General features: G+C 37.0%; 1 long non-coding RNA gene across 3 annotated transcripts in view; it reads right to left on the bottom strand.

Moving 5' to 3' along the window:
* The window catches only part of LOC111098551, an 81787-nt gene that overhangs the window by 7795 nt on the left and 48246 nt on the right, over window positions 1–25746 (bottom strand). Inside the window, exons 5-6 of one of the 3 annotated variants that reach the window (XR_005368645.1) lie at window positions 21059–21261; window positions 9367–9629 (exon numbers count right to left, since the gene is read on the bottom strand). The exons of 1 other annotated variant lie outside the window; for it this stretch is intronic. This is a non-coding gene — a long non-coding RNA (uncharacterized LOC111098551). Of the gene's footprint in view, window positions 1–9366; window positions 9630–21058; window positions 21262–25746 lie in introns of those variants that run through there. One more of the 3 variants, XR_005368646.1, reaches the window with a different exon arrangement.

The following is a 25746-nucleotide window of genomic DNA, read 5'->3' as shown; positions in this document are numbered from 1 at the left end:
ATTATATATTTCATGCATATATAGGTATGTGGCCCTATTATTAAGAAAATCATGGAAATAGGGGTGCCTGGGTGGCTCAGTCAGTTAAGCGTCTGCATTTGGCTCAAGTCATGATCCTGGAGTCTTGGGGTGGAGCCCCGAGTCAGGCTCCCTGCTCAGTGGGGAGTCTGCTTCTCCCTCCCCCTCTGCCCTTTCCCCTTGCTCATGCTTGCTCTCCCTCAAATAAATAAATAAAATATTTTTTAAAAAGAAAATCAAGGAAATAGAAGAATTCCATTTTTGATTCATTAAACAATACAAATTAAAATAAACATTATATCAAGGACTGGTGAAGATAGGGAAATGGGCATATTTACTAAGAGGGATTGGATTACTGCAATATTATTGAAAAGTAATGTGGTAATATTTACTAAAATAAAAATATATACTCTGATTAAGAAACTGTATTAATCAGGGATGCCTGGGTGGCTCAGAGGCTGAGCATCTGCCTTTGTGTCAGGGCGTGATCCCAGTCTGGTGATCGAGTCCTGCATTGTGCTCCCTACAGGGAGCCTCCTTCTCCCTCTAGGTCTCTGCCTCTCTCTCTCTCTCTCTCTCTTCTCTCTGTCTCTCATGAATAAATAAATAAAATCTTTAAAAAAAAAAAGAGAAAAGGAATTGTCTGATCAGAGCTGATCCCCTTACAAAATACCTCTAAATAAATATATCTGTGCAAAGATGCATCCCTATTTGTGTCAACAACAAAGTGGAAGTAACCAAAATGCCCATGAATTGAGGAATGGCTGAATACACTGTGGTATATCCATTCTTTGCAAAGTTATCTAGCTATTAAAAAAACTGAATTAGACTTTGAGAGATAGTGATATTTAGTTAGATGAAAGTAAAAAATGCCAGAATAATGTAATCTAAAATGATCCCACTTTTGTAAATAATTGAATTGTAAAATGATAACCTTAGTCCTAAGCATTTGTGCATATGAATGTATAACTTGTCTGTGGGGAAAGAAATGGGATTAATGCATATCAATATGCTAAACTTTGTGACCTTGAGAGCTGGAAATGAAAATGAGTTGCCATGCTATTATTAATTTTTAAATACAATCTTGCATTGTTTCACTGGTTCAAAAGAGAGGATGTTACTTTGATTTTATGAAAAATAAAGGAAAAAAATTTTAATTTTAATAATTCATCTCCACAGGGGACATTTGGAATATTTAATTTCCAAAGTGTATTCTAGGAAACTATATTTTATAATAAATTTAAAGAATTCTCTTTTCCAATAAGTTTGGTAATATGGGATAAAAAAAAGTTTAAGGTAATTTTTTTTACTAAATTATTTATCAAATCACTTAATAATTTTACTTGTGATGTGAATTTCTGAGATGAGGGTTTCACTTGTAGAATTTCTTAAACATTTTGACAACTTAGAATATCTCAGGGAACTATCACTTTATAAAACCAATTTTCTGAAATAATGTGCTAATCCAACTCCCCAGACATAACTAATCTCAACATGAGGTCCAATTCTTTCCAATTTTTTTGCTAGCATTTTTACATAGTGTAGATTATATGGTACCCATAACTTTCACATCTTTTTATTTGTAATGCCTTGTCATAGACATTGTTTTATCACTGGGTAATTTTTATAGACATCAGTTATTATAATTTAGTGAGAATTCCAACATAAATGTTTATGAAAAAATGTAACCAACAAAATCCTATATTAGTAATGGAAGATAGTAAAGAATATGATTAACCTATAATTCATGTACTTGTATGGTTCACACTAAAAGCTTTAAAGGGACTGACCAGAGATGATGGATATCTGGAAACAGGAGAGAAGGCATCATGGAGGAGACAATTTTTTTTTAAAAGATTTTATTTATTTGTTTGAGAGAGTAAGAGCACAGGGCTCCCACTGAGTAGGGAGCCAGACACAGAACTCCATTCCAGGACCCCTGGATCATGACACTAGCTGCAGATGCTTGACCAGCTGAGCCACTGGGGCACCGCTGAGGGAAAGGAATTTGAAGACAGGATCAAGGCAGCTCTGGCTCAGATTAGAGAAAGTCGAATATCCTGATAAGACAAGAGCTTGCTCAGGACCAGGACTATAGCTTTTATTAAGAGAGGACTGGTTTATATAGAAATCACAAATGTGACTTACGGGTGAGATCCCATTCTACAGAATTCTGTAGAAGGAAGCAATGCTTATTATGACCGTTAAATCCGGGTTGTGGTAACTGAGGCCTGTAATAAAAAAGATTTATGTTTCTAAATACATTCTAAATACAATGGATTGTCTTCACTGTTCCCCTACAAATCCCTTGTTCATGGACATGGCTGTCCACCGAAAAGAAACCTGAGAGCCTATCTGGAGTCAGTTCAGGCTGCTATGACAGTGTACCATAGCCTGGGTGGCTTAAATAATGGAACTTCCTTTGCTCAGTGTTCTGGTGGCTGGAAATCCAAGGTCAAGATGTCTGTAGACCCTGTGTCTGGTAAGGGCCCCCTTCCTGATTCAGAGAGAGCTGTCTTCTTCCTGAGTCCTCACAGTCAGAGAGCAGATGACAGAGAGCAAGGGCAAGCTCCTGTGTCTCTTCTTCTAAGGGCACTAATCCCATTCATGAAGGCTCCAGTGCATGACCTAATCTCATTCAAAGGGCCCTCCTCCTAATACCATTACACTGAGAATTAGGATTTCAACATAAGAATTGTGAGGGTGGGAGGTGGGAACAAACACTCAGTTCATAACAAAGTCACTCCAATAATTCAACTGGAAGCTGCATAAACCCTTATGTGAGTAATAACAAGTACTAACATTTTTAGAGTAACTTACAAACACCAGTCATATATATTATCTAATCTTATCTATTTAACCCATCTGTGAGAATTGGGTATCACTATCTAAATATTATAAATAAAGAAATTGAAACTCAAAGAGCTCAAACAATTTGTCTGAAGTCACAGAGTGAACTAGTGAGTGAGCTCGATTTATACCCGGATGTGTCATCTCATGTTTGTTCTGCTGCACCATACTCCTTCCTCAGTATCAGGCACTCTGACAATAAAGACAGAGGATATTAGTACGTTTAATTTGTTAATTTGTTCATTCTTGATTTTTTTTTCATTCTTGAGTTTTTAAAGTGGAATTGTTTCTTTTATTAGTTGGGGGATCTCTTCACATACTTAAAAAAAAAGAACATTGGTGGCATATTTCCATGCCATCGTGTATTGGAGAATATGTTTCCTTTGTCAGAAACATGAAAGGTAATTGGCATAGGTGTCAAGATTTGGGGTTACAACCTTCTTCCCTTAAAAGCCATCAGCTGTCACCCCTTACATTCTAACTTCTGATGTAGTGAAGTCTGAGCCAGATTGACTTGTGTTCTTTTGCTGGTAACCTGTTTTTCTCCCCTCCTAACTGAGTACTTGTTAAAATTTCCTTTATCCTGCTATATCATAAATTTTGCCAGGATCCATTTCCATCAGTCCTTTTTCACTCATGTCATCAGAGAAGCAAAAACTGTTTTGTCTTTACCTTCTAATCTAATTACTTATTGGGATTTTAAATGATTTTATCTTTGTGGGTTTTTAAAAAAGATTTTATTTATTTATTCATGAGAGACACAGAGAAAGAGAGGCAGAGACAGAGGCAGAGGGAGAAGCAGGCTCCATGTAGGGAGCCCGATGTGGGACTCGATTCCAGGACCACAGGATCACCTCCTGAGCTGAAGGCAGATGCTCAGTTGCTGAGACAGAAGATATTAGTGTCCCACGATTTTATCTTTGATACCTACATCCCAGTTACTTTGATTTTATTTTTCCTTGTGAACACTTGTTATGTTCAGGTGAGACCTTCTTTCTCTACCCTCCATATCTACCATTTTTGCTGTTATTTTTCTCACTTTTTATTATTTTTCTTTGAGTTTGAGTTCTCAGTTTATCTTTTTATTCGACAAGCATTTATTAAGTGTTACTCCATGTCACTCATTGTTCTACAACTTTTGGATACAAGTATGAGCAAAAGGAACCAAAATTCTTATCTTTGTGTAATTTATAAGAAAAAACAGAATATTTTAGATAGAGATAAATAATTTGGAGATAAATACGCAGGCAAGTGAATGCCAGGAGTGGGGGAAGTTGAATGTTTAGACAATGAGACAGCAAGATCTTTCTTTCTTTTTTTAATTAAAAAAATATTTTAAATTTAAATTCAATTTGCCAACATATAGTATAACACCCCAGTGCTCATCCCATCAAGTGCCCTCCTCAGTGCCTGTCACCCAGTTACCCCAACCCCCCCTCCCCTTCCACAACCCTTTGTTCGTGTCCCAGAGTTAGGAGTCTCTCATGGTTTGTCTCCCTCTCTAACTTTTCCCCACTCGGAAAGCAAGATCTTTCTAAGAAACTTTGGAGTGAAGAGTAAGCCAAGTGGGTGTCTGAAAGAAGAGCACATGAGGTAGAACAAGTAGACGGACAACGATGCTGCCTACTCACGTGTTCAAGGAAAAGCAGACCTCAGTGTTCCCAGTCTACAATATGACAAGGGGAATAGCAGGGAATGAGGCCAGTGTGGTCATGTAAAACCAAGTCATATGAGGCCATATGGGTCATAGTAAGAACTGTGGCATTTGCTCTAAAAAGGAAAGCCTGTGAAGAGTTTTGAGCAAAGAAGTAGCATGAGTTGATCTGCTTTTTCATAGAATCACTCTACCTGCTGTGAATAGGGCCAAAGGCAAAAGAAGAGATATCAGTGAAGGCTACTGTCATAGTCCCAGTGAGAGGTGACGGTGACTTGGACCAGAATGATAGGGGAGGAGGTGATTAGATGTAGTTGGACACAATATATGTCAAAGGTTGAGTTAGTTAAAACTTTCTGATGGATTGGATATGAGAACATAGATTTTTGTCCTGGGCGACTAGAAGGACAGAGTTAAATTTCAATAAGGAGAAAATCCAGAAGTAGGGAAAAGATATCAGGAACATAATTGGAAGTATGTTATTTATGTGATTTTCAAGGGGTGTGGCTTATTTTTGCTCAAGATTTTATTTATAAGATTCAGACATGTTAACAAACGTAGCTGTAGTTAATATATTTTCACTGATCTATACCAGGGGTTGGCAAACTTTTTCTGTGAAGAGAAGATAATAAAAAATTCTGGTTTTGCAGACCAGATGGTCTTTACTGCAACAACTCAACTGTGTCATAGCGTGAAAAGAGCCATTGCCATTATATAAAAGAACGAGCATGGCTGCATTCCAATAAAATGTATTTGCAAAAATAGGCAATGGGCCAGATTTGGTCCATGGGCTGTAATTTGCTGACCTCCTCATCTATAGTATCCAACTGAGTGATGATACCACAATTTGTTTATCCATGTTACTGCTGATGGGCATTTGGAATTTTCATCTTGGAGCTATTGCAAACAATGAACCTTCCTGAGCATGTTTTTTTGGTGTCCAAGTGCTTGCTTATATTTCTATTTTATATATAAAAAGAAATGGAATTGCTGGGTCATAGGCATGTTAATTATCAATTTAAGATAATATACTGGTTTTCCAAAGCGATTCTAATAATTTAACTTTCACCATCTGCATTTGAGAATTCCCCTTGTTTCCCCACCTCACCATGAACTCGCTACTGTCAGACTTTTTGTTTCAATGTCCTGGTGAGTGTTTAGTGGTACTTCATTTTGATTTCAATTTGTACCACATGATTGCTAATGAGGATGAACACTTTCATATGGTTTTTGGCCACAGACATCCTCTCTCCTATGGGGCTGGTTAAAGGATTGTGCACATATTCCTATCGGGCTGTCTTTTTTCTCATTATTTTGTAGAGTTCATTATAAATTCTGCTTCTAGGTTGCAATGACATTTACCCAAGTATTCACTTTTTTTTAATGTTCTTTATTCATTCTTAGATTTCTCAGCTTCTATATGGAATACATTTCTTGTGCATTAAATGAACACATCTTTTTTGTGTTTCTACCATATAGTTCTGCTAGTGATGAATTTCTTAAGTTTCTGTTTGAGTGAAAATATCTTAAATTCACATTAATTTTCAAAAGGTCTATTTTTCTAAATATAATATTTTAGGTTGTCTACCATTTTCTTTTAGCACCTTAAGGAAAGCATTCCTTTGTCTGCTGGTTTCTATAGATTCTGTTGATAAATCATCTATCTATCTTATGGCTGCTCACTGGGGAGTAATAGATCTTTCCTTTCCCTCTGTTACTAACTGCTGAGTTTTAAAAAATCTTTGTTCTTGGTTTTAGCAGTTTTGTTTTAATGTTCCTAGGTGTGGCATATATATATATATATATATATATATATATATATATATATATATATATATTCATCCTGCATGGATGTCTAAGGCATCTGAAATTACTGGCTTAATTTCTCTTGCCATTTTTGAGGAATTTATAATACTTTTTGCCTTATTGCCTCACTTCCCTTTCTTTCTGGGTCTCCAGTTATCTATTATAAGACTTCCTTATTAGATTGTCTAGGTATGTTATAATCTGTATATTCATTCATTTGTCTTTATAAGCTTCATTCTTGATATTTTCTTTGAGTTAACTAATTCTGCTTTTGGCTTTGTCTAATTTGTTCTTTAACACACAATACATTATAATTTTTAGTTATATACTTGTTTCATATTTAGAATTTCAATTTGATTCTTTTTATAGTTTCCAAGGCCCTGTCAGATTATCAAACGTGTCTGTTATTAACTTGAAAATATTTAGCAGAGTTGTTTTGTTTTAATCTGTGCTTTATAGGGCAGCCCGGGTGGCTCAGCAGTTTAGCACCTGCCTTCAGCCTGGGACGTGATCCTGGAGTCCTGGGATCGAGTCCCACATCAGGCTCCCTGCATGGAGCCTGCTTCTCCCTCTGCCTGTGTCTCTGCCTCTCTCTGTGTCTCTCATGAATAAATAAATAAATATTTATAAATAAATAAATAAAGTCTAAAAAATAATCTGTACTTTATAGCTTTATTATGTGGATCACCTCTGGATTCGTTTTTCTTATTTGTTGCTCCTCTTGATTCTATGTCATATTATCTTGCATGTGGATTGTGTGTGTTGTTTTTCAGTTTCATAAATATTTTTTCCAATTTTTTTCTAGGTTTTCCCTGGAGGAGGTTAGTCTGAACCACATAGTTTGAAATTCAGGAAGTATAATTTCTGACTCTTCCCTTTTTTAGAAATTATTATTGCTTTTTTTTTTTTTTTTTTTTTTTTAGTTTTCTTGCCATCTTTTACATCACTCATCTGCATTTTCATCTCTTCTTAATAACTTTTATCTCCCCCTGTCTTTATTGTGGTGATCTGCTTCTGTTCCAGAGTGGCAATGTTTTCTTACATTCTCCTGAAAATACCAAACTAGATCTGAAATTTTCCTAAGTTTGTTACTCCTCTGAGTCTTCAGGACCAAGTTCCTTTGTTTTATCCTACAATTTACCCAAAAAGTTATTAACATTGCTCTTTCTGTTTGTTATCTAAGGAGAAGATCTTTGTAGACTAATTGACAGAGTTTGCAGATCACTATTATTTTGCTTTCTGTAAACTGCAAGTCTGGTCAGGCCTCAGACTGTGACCTATATATACCTGAATGGCAGCCTGTTGTGTACAACTTTTAGGCCAATTCTTAGTAGGCTTTCCTTGAGTAGGTTTTAATTAGGCTAACAGATCATTTCCTTGAATGCATACAAATGCAGAGTAAAAAACATGGTAAATCCTGGTATATATATATATAGAACTCCATCTAGTTCTCCCTATTTTTACCTTTCACCTCCTACTCACAACACCACTTAGGAGCCTTATACCTCCAGGATGCTGCACTACAGCCTGTTTGAGACTATGTGGTTAAGGTAGTCTAACCTTGACTATTTTAGCAACCTTTCTAAATGTCATATTCTTTATTTGTAAAATATTATACATGTAAACTTAACAGCACAACTGCTGACACTTAGAATCAAATAAATGTTAGCTATTGTTATTGTTAGTAGAAGTAAGGAGTCGTGCCATAGTAGTAAGGCTATTAATTCGCTGCCACTTGCTTCCCAGTCTGACACTAACCTGATGGATTTAATTAGAGATAACTTGATGAGATTATTGGTGTCTGAGGAGTAGACCAGTTTGTAGGCTCTTTGAAAGGCAGTACCAGTGCAATAAAGGGATTTATATCTTTTCTGATAGGAACAGTTTCATATGTTTGCTAAGGGTTGGACAATGGAAGAAGAAGAAAGCAGTCTCAAATGCTGATAGGTGTCCAACAGAATAAAAATGAGTGTAGTAGGCCAGGTGTAGTCAAAAAGGATGGGTAGGGACTGGTAAATCTGAGAGCACATGCTTAGCTTCAGCTTCAGCTATCAGACACTACACAGAAATGTGGGTTAAGTGATTTTCCCAAAAGGTTGGGATTTATAAATGAAGTCATATTTCATATTTATGTCATTTCATTTTTTTAAAGATCCATGAGAGCAAACAATCTGTGTGGACTCTATGGGCTGTATATCACTCATGATATATTGTTTTCTAACTTAGAAAATAAAACCCACCACCTTGTCAATAACATCCTATGACCTGGCTCCAGAAATCCACTTTATCTTATGCCTCTTCTTGGTTTTGACCTTCCATTCTAGTAATTCCAAAGTGCTTCCCAAGAATCCTCTGACTAACTGCTAAGCTGTGGGCTTGCTAAATGGCCCTATTACAGTTTTTGTGCCAATTTGGGCACAGAGTTATCATGGCACTTGTTGCCCGGCTTTAAAACATCTGTTTCCATCATGCAATAGTTTCTTGAAGCTGAAGATCATTATTATCCACATCTTATCCCAGTGTCTAACACGTACTAGACCCTCAGATAACATTTGTTAAACTGAAATTAAATTTTTGAAACAACAGTGTGTTAGCAATATAGTCAGTCTTTGCAATAGAGAGAGTATGGAGGGCATAGTGCAGAACTCTTATCATTCACAGTTTTCTTTACTAATCATTTTTGGGTTTGAAGAACCAAAGATCTGTAGGACCCCCAAGGCCAAATATGCTCAAGAAACTTTTAATAGGCTTATTTCCCTATATTGTAATATTCAAATAGCAAAATTACTCTAATAATAGTGGCCATCACTATTATTTATTTGAGAGACTATGAAATGAAGTTCTTTGCTAAGTAGTTTGCAGGAAATATGTATTTCAATCTTCATGCCATCCATAAAAGGCAGATACTATCATTGTTCCCATTTACCAGGTGAAGAAATCGAGGCTCAGAAGACTGTCCATGATGATGCAGCTAGAAATGGGATCCATACCCAGGTCTAACTCCCTCTCATTTCTTTATGCCACCTCACCAGTGCCAAGTGACGTCAGTGAACTATGGATGATTTTTTTTTTTTTTTGGCCCAGTGAACCTGTAACTCAGAAAGAATCCACACTGCTTTGTGATTTTCTCATGACAGTTTTGAAGAGGTGAAGAATCACAGTAGGATTAGAGGCACCTTGGATTAAAATGAGCACATTTGATTGCTCTGATTGTGCCTTTAAGCATTCTTTTGGTGTACAGATCCTTTTAGAAGAAGAAGCACTCTAATAGGGTGGTTTTTGAGAAATTGCCTCTCTCTGCCTGTGGAAAAAAAAATAAAGCAAGGACCCTGGAGTCATATATTCTTGGTTTCAAATCCCCACTCTGTCCTCTTAGGGATAGATTATATTCTTTCAGGCTTATTTTCCTTATATATAATAAAATAGAACTAATGATGCCCTGCTGGACTCACAAGTTTGTTATGACAACATGCATGGGAAAGAGCTTTTGAAATTGTAGGGCACTAAGCACACAGGAGGAGCAGTTACTTTGCAGAAATGACATTCCCCAAGCCATTTTATATAAAATGTGTTAACCTGGGGCAGGGCCTAGGTATATACTGTGTGGTCCTGCTTTGATAACAGCTCAGTGGTTCAAGTAACCATCAAACCAACGGAAATCAGGCTATTAACACCAGACATATGTAATATATTGAAATGGACTTTTTCTTTGCCAGGGATCTATAATCACACCTTATAAAAAGCAATATATATTTTTCAGCATGTTAATAAAATGCACATCGATGAGCAATGAAAAGCAAGAAGGCAATAACAGAAAGAGATATTAGACAGAAAAGCACATGTCTATGTGGATGGATGGAAGAAATTCAGTGTGCCTTTTATTAATACTTATGTAACGCTTACCCAAACTCATCTTTATTAGAATCTCAAGCCAGGTAGATCTTATTTCCATCATTCTAATGTCCATACAGTAAAGAGGAAATTCTACTCAGCTGAAAAGTGATACCAAGGAAAGGAAGCAGAGATTTTTCTTTGCATCCCCAGATGTTATGTGGACCAAACTCAGACCTTCTGATTTAAAGCTATTTTTTATCTGCAAATCTGCTTTACAAAAGAAAACCAACATCTCTCCCTCCTCCATGACCCTTTTACCAGGAAATAAGCAACTCATTTGTTATCAATTTAGTTTTCATAGATTCACTCCAAGAGAGTGTCCTGGGACTATGAGACTCTGTCTTATCATAGCAGATGTGATTTTGATAGCATTTAATAGCACAAGCGAGCCTCTCTCACCAAGGACCCCCTTGTTGACTGTTAATTAATAACTAGTGGATACTTCTGTGCAGTAAAGAAGCCAGTAGGTGACACACAGGACATAAAAGAATATTCTTATTAGGAAGGGAAAAAAAAGGGTAATCTGAAACATTTAAAATGAAGATAAAAATGATGATATTATATTTATTAAATAGTTCTGGCACCATAATAAGCACTTACATAAATCATTTACTTCGCCCAACATACTGTGAGGCACACAGTATTGTTAATCTCAGTTTTGCAGATGAGGATACTGAGGCAGAAAGAATTCAAGTAAATTTCTGAAGACTCCCAGCTGCAGAGGCAGAAAACAGACGAACTCTAATATGAAAGTAATCAGCCATTCTTTCTCAGATAAACCTCTGGTGCTGTTGGCCCTTGTTTACCATGAAGACAGAAGAAACCAAGGAGAAAGAAAGAAAGAAAGAAAGAAAGAAAGAAAGAAAGAAAGAAAGAAAGAAAGAAAGAAAGAAAGAAAGAAAGAAAGAAAGATCATCCCCAGCTGCCAGGAGCCACTTCCTATCTACATCACTTCCCCTTATCTCCCTACCTTATTCTACTTCCTAAGTCTACTTCCTAACCTTTCCACATTCTGACCACCTTCTACTTCCTGGGACATGAATTCACCTTTGTTTTATTGGTCTCCTTTTACTTCCTGCAACAAAAGCTCAGCTTTCCACTTGCAGGCCTTGTTCTACTTCCCTGGTCATTAGCTCACATCTCTTAACTGACCTTGATTTACTTCTGGGTTATCCTAACTAGAATGATGTTTGGACGTAGAAAACAAAGAAGCAAAAGAATAAATCATTACCTTCATAGTTTTTACTTTGTAAGCAATACCAAAAATGGAAGAGGACTTTGTGTGTTTGAAATCTCTTTATTCTTTGAAGCCTGGGTGGTCAGCATTTAAGCATCTGCCTTCAGCTCAGGGCATGATTCTGTGGTTCCCGGATAGAGTCTCACATCGGGTTCCCTGTAGGGAGCCTGCTTCTCCCTCAGCCTATGTCTCTGTCTCTCTTTCTGTGTCTCTCCTGAATAAATAAATAAAATCTTTAAAAAATCGTTTTTGAAACCTCTTTATCCTAAGAGTGACAAAGCACTATGGAACCTAGCATTCAGACTGAGGCCGCAGAGTGTCTTATGAGACTCATTCTCTCTCAAGATAAGAAAGGGAGATTATAGCCATGAATTCAGACCATAGGGCTGTCAAAACGCAAATAATTGAGCCTAGAAGCAATGAATCCAGAATATTTCTTTGGGTTCTATTATTATTAATTATTATCACTATTTTTATTTTAATGGGGACTTCTATGCATGAGATCTCTTCCAAAAAATGAAAGGAAGGAAGGAAGGGAAGGAAGGAAGGAAGGAAGGAAGGAAGGAAGGAACGAACGAACGAACGAACGGAAAAAAAGGAAAGAAAGATCAAATGAAGCTTCTGCCTAATAATTCCTTGAATTTAAGACAAGCATGCAGTGTAAGAGTAGTGCAAGTACAAGAATAATGTTTTACTAAAAAAAAAAAAATCACGGAAATCAGGTCAACGTAAAAAAGCACAGCTGTGAATAAACATTCTTAACCACTCACTACTGGATAGGTAGCTGAGGCTTGAGATCAGAAAGACCGAGGTCAGTTTCTTTCACATCATAGTTCAGATATTTGAGCCTTAGAGTCTCCATTCGTAAGTAAGGATCAGTACAAACCTCTCAGCATCTCACCAAACGAAACAAATAAGAATTGCTAACCTTTAGGAGAGTTTACTCAATGCCAGGCTCAGCTTTTAACATACATCATCTGAGGTTTCCAACTGTTGGCCCATGTTGTATTTTTTTGTGTGTATCTGTTGTGTTTTACCTACTAGATGTTTCAATATTTGTTAATTAGTTGTCATCATTTAAAATTGGGAAAATTTCATATTTCCTCTCCATTCTTGGTTTCTCTTAAAAGAATGGCAAAGTTGATTAGCAAACACATTTAGGTGAGACATTCATCGCCCCCCCACCCTGGTTTGTTTTATACCCTACCCTGCCCTGTTGCATGGCACTTTTGCTCATGCACATGATCTTCTTGGCCTCTGTAGCTCTTTGAATTTGCCACAACTGCATCACTTCTTAATCTTTGAATAAGCTCAATGAAGTAAGTATTGCATTTGCATGGGAACATATAAGCAAAATTGATTTTTAAAAAGGGTTATTCAATCCACACAAGTTAACTTCTTCCTTCACTTTACATCTACAAATTTTGGTTGGATTCCATTGTAGGGGGGAAGGCCTCTTCTTAAAAATTTAATTAAATACAGCTGAAAATAGAGGCTCTTTGCTGAAGCTTTTATTCAAAGAACCATAAAGTGCTATTCAAAGCAAATCCAAATACAAAAATAAATCCACCAATGTCCACTTCTGCTATTAAATGTAGATGAGACACATCATTACCTAATATCAACCAAAGAGCCTATTAAAGTAAGAATGTTTTCAGAATTAGAATATGTCTTGAACTGGAACTTAATTATTGCCTAAAGAGGTGAATGTTTAAAGCAGAAAAAAAGTTGGGGGAACAAATTTAGAAGATGGGCTGTGAATTATTTATGGATCTTTTGAAAAAGGTCAGCGTTTTTATTCAATTCCACCAGGAATGAATGGCTTCTTCCTTAGGCTTCCATGGCTTCTTCCTTAGGATGCCTGCTCTTTATCAGCATCCCTGTCTCCATGGTAATAGGTTAGTGCTCATCCCCCACCCCCACCTCTACCTACACCACCCATAGCAAACCTCAGCAAGAGGAAGAGCCCTCTAGGGGGCCATGCACTGCAGCTCCAGGACATAAACAACTCCATGGGTGGTTGCCATGGCAGTTCTTCATCCCCAATATAATTACCCCAAGGTGCACTGGCGATGCACTTATGTGCATCGAAACAAGAACAGCTACATTTCAATAAATCACTCGAGCTAGGTGGTCACCAAGCTAGAGTTTTAAGAAGCTTGGGTTACAAGGCAACCATGGCCATAATTCATCATTAGAAATAATAGCAGGCCTGGAGTCCATCCCAGGCATGGAGTGCTTTTCCAGTTGTATAGAAGAAAGCCACATGTCTCCATAAAAAGAATACCAAGCAAATTCAGATTCCCAACCAGACAAACCTAAGAATGATGCTTGCCTCTTTTACTTAGCAGTTGTGCAGATCTGGTCACATCATTTTTCCTATCTGAATGTAGATTTGCTCATTTGTAAAATAAAATGCAAGTAACAGCATATACCTTATGAGATTGTTACAAGTATTAAAGGGGATTTATATGTGGATAGTGACCAACATTTAACAGCAGTGACTAATATTATTTTTATAGTGAAATGAGTTTGAGAATGAATGATAGTCATCAAATAATTAAAAGATAAAATCTTCCAAATGAAAGGACCCATTAATCCCTCTTCTCCATATAATCATGTACATGTACATGTGTGGCTAGCAACCACTCATACTCAAAGATATGCCCTGTGGATGGAGAGGTTAGGCAAATTCTCTGCGTGTGTTGTGCATATTGAATTCCTTCATTAGACACTCTGTTGAGGTCTAGCACTCATTCTTTGGCCAGTGACTGTTTTATACCCTATAGCTTCCTAATAAGAACAGTGTATCTAAACAAGGTTCAAAATTATGCTGAATGATAAAATGAAACTCCGTTTGGAAGAATCCTCCTCCAAGCTGAATAGATGTCACCTCCTACATCAAGCTCAACTTTGTCTTCCTATCAATCCCTCATCACCAACCATTCCCCCTTTTCTTCTTCTGAGGATTTTGGCAAACATTCTCTCAGGCTACAAAATCCAGAGTTGAGTGGGCATTCTCATTCCCATTTTGTCATGTGCAAACTGATGCTCACAGAAGTTATGTGACATGTCCAAGGCCACCCAGCTGGTCAGTGGCAGGACTTGAAAGGAACACAGGTGTCTGACCCTTCCTGCCCTTCATCCAGAATTCATTAAATTGTCCCAGATGCCTCTCCTAATAGTCTGTTGAGAAAATTATTATGCCATTGCAAATATGCCATTGATACCAATACTATGAAAATTAGTGTCACTTTGAAAAGTCTTGTGTATTTCAGACAAAGCCATCAAGAAATGCCACTTGAGATGAAGTGGTTGAGTCCTTTGAACAATCCAGTTGTCAACCATCAGGCCTTGCTGTTTTTCAACCGTCTCTCTTTCTGACCACAGGAATGATCCATGTAAACACACAGGCATCTGCTTCATTTTAGTTAGCTTCACTGCTAACATTCATGCATGCGTTTGGTTCTGCTCTTTATCCAAACTGCCCCCATTATATCTTTTTTTTGCAGCAGGTTCTCTAAGAAAAATGCAGTTATCTTTTTACAAGTTAGTCGGGCTTGCCTAAAAGTCTTAACATTTTAATTTCATCAAGTTTTCTCTGGACCTGAGGGATTCAGAGTTGGAGGGATTCCTGATTCTAACTCACTGTTTTACAAGATGTTTCTTTTTTAACCAGCCTTCTGATCTTTGTCAGAAGTTCAATGACTTTCTTTATCCTTCAGGACAGACATTTTTATAATAGGATTTTCTACATTCTCTAAGGGATAATGTGGTTAAAGGGAAAACCAAGGGTTGACCATGAAGAGTTTCTGTAACTGGTGTCTGAGGTTCCAGTTCCCCTTTGGAAATGGAATCGCTGTGAGTAAATAACCTCCCAAAGACAGGCTTTCCTTTAACCTTAAAACCAGGTTTCCAGGATCAAGGGCCCTTATAAACCTTCACTTGGTTTGACTTTTATTTTAATATTACAATTATTTGGGGGCAGCAAAACTACTCTGTATGATGTTGTATTCATGGATATATCTCTTACATAATTGCCAGAACCCATAAAATGTACAACATCAAGAATGAACCCTAATGTAAACTAGGAATTTTGGATGATAATTACATATCAGTATAGGTACATCAATTATAACAAATTTGTCACTCTGGTGGGGACATTGATGATAGGAGAGACTGTGCATGTGTTGGGGCAGGAGCTACATAGGAAATCTCTGTTCCTTCTGTTCAATTTTGCCATAAACCTAAAACTGCTCTAAAAAGAAAATCTGTTAAGAAATATTATGATAACTGATATGAAGATTCTTTACTTGCAGGTACATAAGTTATACCTCAAATAAAAGCTCTGCTTTTGTAATCCTATGCTTTTTTAAAGCCATTTTTTGCTTTACTCATGGCCCTATTCCTAGTTTCCATACAAAGACCTGGCTGTATGATTGTGTGTGTGTGTGTTGTGTGTGTGTGTGTGTGTATTTGAAACAATTTCAGCATAAGAATTATGTGATTGTAATCTTGTCCTCAAATATTTGTTCATATGGATGCTACTAATTGGAATTCGTGCTGTTTAATACATAGGTTGCAATTCTTTGTTGAGATAGTAGAGGTGCAAGAGACAGAAGTGGTAAGATTATTATAAACAACTTTCAAAGTATCTTAAAAATCTCTTCATCATCCCTCCTTTGAACATAAACACACATCAACTATAGATTATTCTTATTAATTCAAAAAAGCCAATTTAAGAATCTCTTGATGAGTATTGGTTTGTTAGTTGCCACACTGAATTACTGTATTTTATGGCAAATAATAAACCTGGCTGCTCTTATATAAATCACAGAGCAAAGAATGAATTTCTCTCAAGTTCTTTTAAATTAGTTAAGTTTAAGTATACATGAGATTCTCCAGTATCTTTGAAATTTTTATTCAAAATGTATTTACCAATAGAGATACTGTTTTATTCTTATTTATACAGGATCTAAAATCACATACAACATAGATGCATGGTACATATTAATAAGCTGTTTGATAAATTCTATGTAAGTTTTATAATCTTTTTTTATTCTATTTAAATTCACATTAGTTAACATATAGCATTTTATTAATTTTAGGGTAGAGTTTAGTGATTTATCAGTTGCATATAACACCTAGCACTCATTGCATCAAGTGCCCCTCCTAATGCCCATCACCCAGTTAGTTACCCCATCCTCCACTTCCCCTCCAAAAACCCTCAGTTTGTTCTCTATAGTTAAGAGCCTCTAATGGTTTGTGTTTCCCTTTCTGCTTTTATCTTTTGACAACCTTATCTAACCTGGGCTTTCTCAGTCTTGGCACTATTGACATTGAGGATGGGTAATTCTTCGTTGTGAGAGGCTGTCCTGTGCATTGTAGGATGTTTGGTAGCATCCCTGCCCTCTGTACATTAGAAGCCAGCAGCACTCTCTGAATGTGACAACCAAAAACGTCTCTAGATATTGCCAAATATCTTCTAGGGTGGGAGGATCTCCCCCAGATAAGAACCATGAGACTAACCAATGATTGAGCTCACAAAGCTCTCCTTTCTCTAAAAGAAATCTATTTTAATTATGCTTAATGTGACTCGAGTTAGCTCAGCTCTTTAGAGCATAGTACTAATGAGCTCAAGGTCAGAAAATTGATCCTTATGAGGTTTATGCATTCATTCAATAACCATTTATTGAGTGGCCTACAATTGTATTGTACGGTGCAAGCTGCTGAGAAGGAAGCCAGAAAAATGGAAAAAGCAACCAATGCCCTCGGAACTTATGATCCTGCATGGTGAGTGAAAAAAAAAAAAGCTAAAATGAATGGTGGGTATAGTAAAATAATGATCCAGGGTAATACCAGGGGTTGAAAAAAGCTATGTATGAGCCTAATATTGAATAGAAAAGAATGCGGTTAGACAGAGAAGAAAACGACTTGATTCCTCCTATGAAGTAGGAATACCAAGGACAATTATTTCTAGTAAACAGTTAACATGTACTAGTCACCACAGTACTTATTACATCATACCCTCTGGGTACAATGTAGATGAACATCACAGAAATTAAGTTCTGGCTCTGAAATCATCAGACCTTGGTTTAAATCCCTACTTCTAGTTCACTATATGACATGGGAAAGATGTTTAGCCTTTTTGCATATTAATTCTCTGTGTATAAAATGGGGATAATATATGGTATGGTTGTTTTGAAGCCTAAAAGAGGTGATACATAAAAGCTAATTTAGTATAGTACCTACACTAACAATAAATAGTGAATATTTTTATCCCTCTTATTTTTATAATTGCTATTAAAAATAATCATTTATTTTGGTATTTAAGCCAGGCCTCTCTGCCTCTGAAGCTGTGCACTCTATAACTCAGGGTGGCTGCAAAGAGCAACAGGAGTGCCATGCCCTTCCTGGAGGAAGACAGTGAACCACATATCTAGGAGCTGATACTATTCACAAACAGCAAGAAGTATCAATGACTTGGAGCACTGCTCACATAAAGGCCCCTAAAAGCCATTATAGCTGGAGTGAAGAAAATTTTTAGGAAGAGAAGAAGGAAAAAAAAAAAGAAAAGAGAAAGGAAAGCAGAGGAAATGTGGCATTAGATGGAGAGAAAAGATCATCCTGGCTATTTAAAGAATGGAGAATGGATTGAAGAATAGCACAACTGTAAACAGTAGGGCCAATGAGGAGACCAATTATAAACAATGGCATCCTGGACTTGGCTAGTGATGGAGAGATGGAAAAGATAGAAGGATGTTTCAAGGTGTTTTGGTGATAGAATTGAAAGGACATCAGCTAGGTAAAGCCCAGATGTCTGACTGCAAATCTAATGCCTTTTACCCTACATTATAACCACTTTCTCCTCCAACCAACATACCTATAAGCACTAGACACTATAAAAGCAAGAATAACTATATGCATAAATCAGCACTGCATCTTCCAAAATGGGAAAAGAACTCAAATTTTATCTATCTATCTATCATCATCTATCATCTATCTATCTATATCTAACTATCTAATCTCAGTACCCAATTTGGGCTTCAAACTTATGACTCTGACATTAAGAGTCACATACTCTACAGACTGAGCCAGCCAAGTGCTCCAAAAGAACTTAAATTCTATGTTTTTGGATTTTTGCTGAAAATTGTAAATGTCTATAAAAAGATTAAGTGAATGGTATGGAGTTAGTGATATCATCTCTGTATATAAGGGAAACATGACTTGTCTGGAATATGGTATTTACTCCAATGCACCCCACTGACATCAAATTTTTGTCAGATTATCTGTTTCTTCCAGGGCAAATTTGAATAAGTACATATTTTTAAGTTACACCAAGATGGTTTAGGTTTGATATATAGTGCTATCTTAGAATAAAATGGCAGCTGGAGAAATCTTTCTTATAAGCATATCTTTGATTAACTTTTAATGCGTTTACTAATTTATTCAATAATTATTTTGAGCTAGTGTCTGTCATGTGTTGTGCTTAATGCCAGTGGTAGCATGATCACAAGATAGAATATCTCCATTTTTAACCAGTTTATCGTCTACAGAGTGATGCAGACAACTCAACAGCACTTTCAAAAAGTCAACAATTTGCTGGATTGAGTATGTATAAGGTACTTGGGGATGAAAAAACATTTAACCCTCTTCTAGAGGAGCTAATATTGAAATAGAAGCCTGAAGATAAAATGTGAAATAAGAGGGAGAATCAATGTTCCATGATGAGCTCAGAGTATATACAAAGGTCCAGAGATGAGTATGAAAATGACATGTCCCTGGCACAACAATATTTCAGAATGGTTGGAGAGGAGATGTGTACAAGTGGTGAACTTGCAGGGACCACATCATGAAGGAACTTACGGTTCATGCTAAATAGCCTGAATTCATACAAATGGCAAGGAACTATGAGAAGACTCTCAACATAGAAGTGACATGATCAGGCATGAAGTTTAGAAAGACATCTGAGTGCAGGGTGAAGAATGCATGAGTAAGGGTGGAGAGGTCAATTACAAGACCAGGCAAGTGAATGTGAAGCCTTACATGTTATGATGGACTAGCAGCTCTCTGCTCTAAGAAAACTGAATGGGAATGGAAAATTATACATATTTTCAAGAGACTATTTTAGTTGATAGGATGGGCAACAACTTGGTGATTGACTGGATGTGGTGGGTGAGTGTTAGGAGGTATTGAAGACAGTTTCCAGGTTTTTGACTGTAAAAACTGTATGGATAGTGGTGCTATGGAGTTAGGAAGCACAGGAGAAATGGTTAGGATATGGTAGTAAGTTGTACCTCAGACATGTTCAGTTTCAGCTGTCTGGAGATCATTTTAGAGAAGATGGCCACCAGGCAGTTGAATTCACTATACTGACAGGAGATCTCTGTGTGAGATTCAGAGATCCTGTTGGCATCTGCACAGACTGCAGTATTTTGATAGAATGTGGTCCATGAACACAGAAGTCAGAGAAATGTGACAGCATTCTGTGAATTACCCTTTCCCAGCTATCCTGGGGCTGTTATAATTCCTCTTTGTAATCACTGATACACTAAGCAAGCAATTTCTAAGGGCTACTCTAATGACTTTGTTGCATTAATCTATTATTAGTTTTTGCTGATTGCTGTTTACCACGATTCCAACCTACAGCCAATATGCTGATCAATATTTACATATCGAGTGCCCCACATACGTTCAGCATAATGGCTATCTGAATTATCTTCAGACTTCTGGATATGTTGTACTAGAATTAGGACAAAGAACCTTAAATAAAGGGCCCAAGATGGGAAGGAACTTGCAGAGTAAATCTCAGTTTTAAGCACAGAAAACAGCAAGTGTCAGTCAGTACAAAGTCAAGATGGGTTAGCAAACCCAAAGAGTGAGAGCGTTGCACAAACCAGGAAGTAATGCTAAGGGTGCAAGATCAAGTGGAACAGGACAGAACAAAGTACAGAGTCAAGAGAGTGTGGAAGACCCGAGGCAATAAGGTGCTTAAACATCCTTATATTGACTTCATTGTTTATCAGGACCTGGTTCTTGGATGGGCCAAATCGGTTTATAAGTGCAGAGTTGTGACAGACAGCAAATATATATATTGGTTTGATTCTTTCACAACTCTTGAGCTCTATTCTAGACATTTTTGATTATGGCAGTATTTCCAGTTTTCATAATCCCCCCCCCCCATTTTCTAAATCCTTTAGGCAGAAACTCCTGAAATAATTATAAGTAGATACAACTTAATGAAAACTTATTGAATGTCCCTGAATGGCCCTTGTTCATGCTTTGTCCCATTTAATCCTCACAACAGTCTTATAGAATGAGTATTGATTTTATTGATGAATCTATTTTACAGATGAGGAAACTGAGTCTTAGGGAAGTTCATTTATTTACTCACCCAAAATATGTATTCATGCTCCCTAATATTTATCAAAACTAGAACAGAGAAATTAAATTCTATGCATTCACAGAATACTATGCAATAATGAAAATGAATAAATTACCATAATGATCTACTACTGCATTACTATATGCAGTAATCTAGAAATATCTTACAACTATTGTGATAAAAAAAAAGAAGTTTGATAAAAAAGAATACGTACTGTGTACGATCACTCTTGTACAACTCCAGAAAAGGCAAAATGAATCAATGACAGCAGAGGTCAGGGTAGTGGTTACCACTGGGAAGGAAGCAGGGCTGAGATGAGCAGGGATCATGAAGAGGGCTTTAGGTGCTGGTAGTATCCTATTACTTGATCTGGGTGCTGGCTGCATGTATGCATCCACTTTATAAACATTCGTCAACCTATACAACAATAATTGATGCATGTTTCTAGATACATATCATATTTCAATAAAAAGTATTTATTATAAGAAATAGAGACAAGTTTTCTTTTTGGCAGGTCCTCCATAGAATGCTACTAGTATGAGGTACTATGATGCTAGTATGAATCTGCTCTTTGCTATTCATTATACCTATAAAGAAGGATAATATTTCATGAGAAAATGGATCAGGTTTTGTAAATGTGCATTAAATAACAACCCACTGGTGAAAAATGAGACTAATAGTGGAAGACTTTTACAGTTCAGAACATGTGCTGAGAGAATTGTTTGTTGCAAGCCTACCATATACTGACTCAGTGCTGTGTGACTTACAAGTGCAATCAGGCTCATTAAGACTTTACCTCTCCCATTCCCCCCATATTAAGTCAGAAAATTGATGTTCCTATTGTCACTGGGAAGAAAACCAACACTCTGAAGACTGCCTGCAAGACTCTGTTTATTCTACTGTGCTTTCCTCTCCATTTACTCTGGAAACTTGCTCCAACTCACGCTTGTGTTCAGCTACCCTGTCCTCCTTTCAGTTTCCCATAGCCACCATTCTTCCAGACCCCAGAATATTTTTTACCTGCTGTCTCCTCAGTCTGGATTCCATTCCCTCTTTTACTTTATGATCTCCTTTAGATCTCAGCCCAAGGAAAGCTTCCCAGGCCAATGTTCCCTGCCTTCCCAGTACTATTCACTACCCTTGGTCATGCATTAGAGGACCATACCCTTCTCCTGCCAAGCCCTGAGCTCAGAATGTAATTACCTCTTTGTTAGCAGAATTAGATATTTAAAATTTTTCTCCCTTAGTAGACTGTAAATGTCATAGGAGAACTCATAAAGCATTTTTTTTGTTTACCACTCTATCCCCAATGCCAAGTACAGTCTTGGCACATGCCAAGTACTCAGTAAATATTTGTCAAAAAACAAATAAATGAAAAGGTAATTTTCTCAAGGTTACAAAGCTAGTATATCTATATACATGCTATTTCATCAAACTCTGCAACAATAAAGTTAGTTTTCATTATTTGTAAATTGTGAAAATGAGGGCTGGAGAAATTGTCACTAATATTCAAAGCTCAAACAAGTCATCAATTAGTAACAAAACTGTTGCTTACTCTCCTTGACCATTTTCCTTTAAGAAATATTAAACCCATTTTGCTTGCTTTTTACCTTCCTCTCACCATCCTCATTGTGGTCATTTGTATGGATGCCCAAAAGGAAATGTAAACAGTAGTCTGTATCCTAACATTAATATGAGTTTAAGGAACTAACCAGAAAAGTAATCTACCACTAAAACTCTAAATTAATACGCTAAAACCATAACTGAAAACATTGCTTCAATTTGGCAACTGCACTTGTCATTTCAATAGAGTGTGGTTTCTTTGCATACTGCATATTTCCCTTCAGAGAAAATTGAGAACGGCTATTGAGTTGTGCCAGAAAGAGGTATAGCTGTGTTGAACATTCTACAAACATTCCTTTAAAAGCATGTGTCATTTTGACATTTTATTTAGATGTATCTTTTAAAGAAGCAATTGTCTCCATGCTGTAAGCTGATGGAAAGCAACTGTAGCTTCTTTTTAAAACCATTTAGGCCCCCAGAGCAGAACAATTCAAATCAGAGCTATACTGCAACCACGTATGTGGATGGCTTCCCCGTGGCCAAGTTCTTAGTTAAGCCATGGATCATATTATTCCACGTCAGTTGATACCTCCTTAAATGCCATTGCCTGTGTTTCTACAACCATATTTAAAGATGAGCCTTCGCAAGTAGTGAGATACAAGCTCTTTTATTTCTTCTTGATTATTTTTGTTCTATTTGCCTTTCTCTTTACATTTCTACATATTCAGGTATAGATTATGAGCAGTAAGTCCCAAGCTGATAAATGAGAAATGCATTCCACTGACTCAAAATATGGTAATGTTCTAGTGTATTCCAGAAGGTTTCCCCCCTTTTTAATCCAGCTTGGATTAAATAAAGTAATAACTCACTGAAGATGATAGCTGAATATGGGGCACACTGTCTTATCTTTCTCTACTTCTAAAGTCAATTGACCACTCCTAAAATCAGACCACCACTCATCCAGGACTCTTTGCTGAGAGAAAGGCAGTATTTTTATTAACACTTACCCAAAAGGCCTCAAAGCACCTGCTCTTTGAAAAAGATCAATAGAAAGGAAGATAAGAGAGGCATCTGAAGTAATGATAATGAAATACTTCAGTTAGGGACTCAGAAGAAAACCAATGCACATCAACAAAAAACATAAGGAGAAATGGTCAAGAACATTCCAGTGAGCAACAGAAAACAGGATAGTATAATGAAAGGTTAGGAATATAGGATTGAGGGGCACCTGGTGGCTCAGTGGTTGAGCACTTGCCTTTGGCTCTGGGTGTGATCCTGGGGTCCTGGGATCGAGTCCCACATCGGGCTCCCTGTAGGAAGCCTGCTTCTCCCTCTGCCTATGTCTCTGCCTTTCTCCATGTCTCTCATGAATAAATAAATAAAATCTTTTTAAAAAGGAATGTAGAATTGAGTCAGACACTTAAGTTCACTGGTTCTTTCACTTATTAATCCACTTATATATACAATGTATACACATACAATGGTAGCATTGCACATTTTAGCCACAGTGACTAGAACCAAATCCCAGTTCCTGGCATTGGACAAACTGTGAAGCCTCTGGCAAGTGACTTAATGTCTCTGGTTTCAGTTCACTGGTCTGTAAAATAGAGCATGATAATGTATCCATTTTATAAAGTTGCTAGGAGGATTTAATAAATTAACATAGATGAGATGCTTAAAACTGTGTCACATGCTGAGCACTATATAAATTTTTTTTTACTGTAGTTTTTCCTTGTGCATCTGCTGTATTCCAGCTCCCTCAGTAGGTGTTAAGTTTTGGAAAGGGATAGAGCAGGACTTAGCCTTCATTTTGTAGACCACTGTAAATATTATGATGGGAAGGAGTAGAAGCTAGGAGAGAAAATAATGTGATTGTGGGGGTGACTTGATTAATTAACAAGTGAGAAAACCCCTCTCTGGAGAAGGTGTCACTGAATCTGAAAACTGAAGTCAAGTGACTTGAGGGAGATAAAATACCCAGTAAGAAGAGAAAACAGGTGTGAGGCACTGGTTGAAGAGTATTTGCTACTTCTGAAGAAGTGATGCAAGGTTAGAGGCATAGAAAGGAGGGTAGGTAGTGGGAAAGAGAGCCTGGAAGCAGGGTGCGGGCTCCACCAGGGCTCTTCATAGACCATGATCTAGTCTTAGAGTGGTGAGAGGTACTGAAGGATGTTATGCAAAGAAGGGATATAATCCATTTTTTAAGTGAATAGAATTTATATTGAGGGCAGTTTAAAGTTCACACAAAAATTACGCAGAATACAGAACATCCCATGTATCCTTTGATCTCTCAGCCCCATGGTTTCTCCCACGATTCACATCTTGCTTTACTGTAGGTACAGTTTTGACAAATAATAAACAACAATCAATGCATTATTATTACTAAAGTCCACAGTTGACATTAGAGTTCACTCTTTGTGTTGGACCGTTGTGTGGGTTTTAACAAATGCTTAATGCCATGTATCATACATGATGGTATCATTGAGAATCGTACTGAATAATTTTATAACTCTATACTATTTTATGTAAAATAAAACTAAACATTAAACTAACACTAAATCAGAAGTATGTGGAAAATGTGGCTGGAGCAAGAACAGTGATGAGAAACTAGTTAAGCAGCTTTGTTATACTCTTGACAATATATGATGGTGACTTGGCCTGGGATGAAGACATGGAAATCAGGTGAATGGTATATTTATGAGTATATTGAAGAGTATTTGCTACTATTTTGGTGATGAGTTTGAGGGGGTTATATTAGTCATGGTAAGATAACTTCTCTGTCTATAAACCTCCCAATCTCAGTAGTTTCTCATCAAATAGAAGTGTATTTCATGAACCCTGGCAAAATGGTTTTGGGCACAGGGCAGGAGTGTGAAGGATCACAGGGGAAGTGCACATCATAGTCTCCGGGCCAAGATCCAGTTCTATAGTCCTTAATTGCCAGAAATTTGGGGAAACTTAGTCTAGTTGTAGGTTAGAAGGAAGAGTAGATGTGATTTTTTTGAACACATATAGCAATCTTTACACAAGACAAAGAACAGGTTGAGGGTAACTTCTAGGCTTCTGGCTTGAGCTACTAGATATGGAAAGTAATATCTCCCCCCCCCCTTTTTTTCCTTTAAGTCCCTTTTCATTTAGATTCTCTGTTGCTAATGACCAACAGAGCCCTTACTGACACATGATCCATAAAACCCTTCTAGATCCCTCCAAAATGAACTGATTTCTCTTACTTCTTACAGCATTACTCTTCATATTCTTATAGCATTTATTTCTGCACCTGTCTTGTGGAACCTACTGCATTCTATTATGCATCACAATTATTTATGCATATACCTAATC

This window comes from Canis lupus, chromosome 13 (genome assembly GCF_011100685.1).
Source record: "Canis lupus familiaris isolate Mischka breed German Shepherd chromosome 13, alternate assembly UU_Cfam_GSD_1.0, whole genome shotgun sequence".
Taxonomy (NCBI): Eukaryota; Metazoa; Chordata; class Mammalia; order Carnivora; family Canidae; genus Canis; species Canis lupus.
This window is presented reverse-complemented; position numbering and strand designations above follow the sequence as displayed.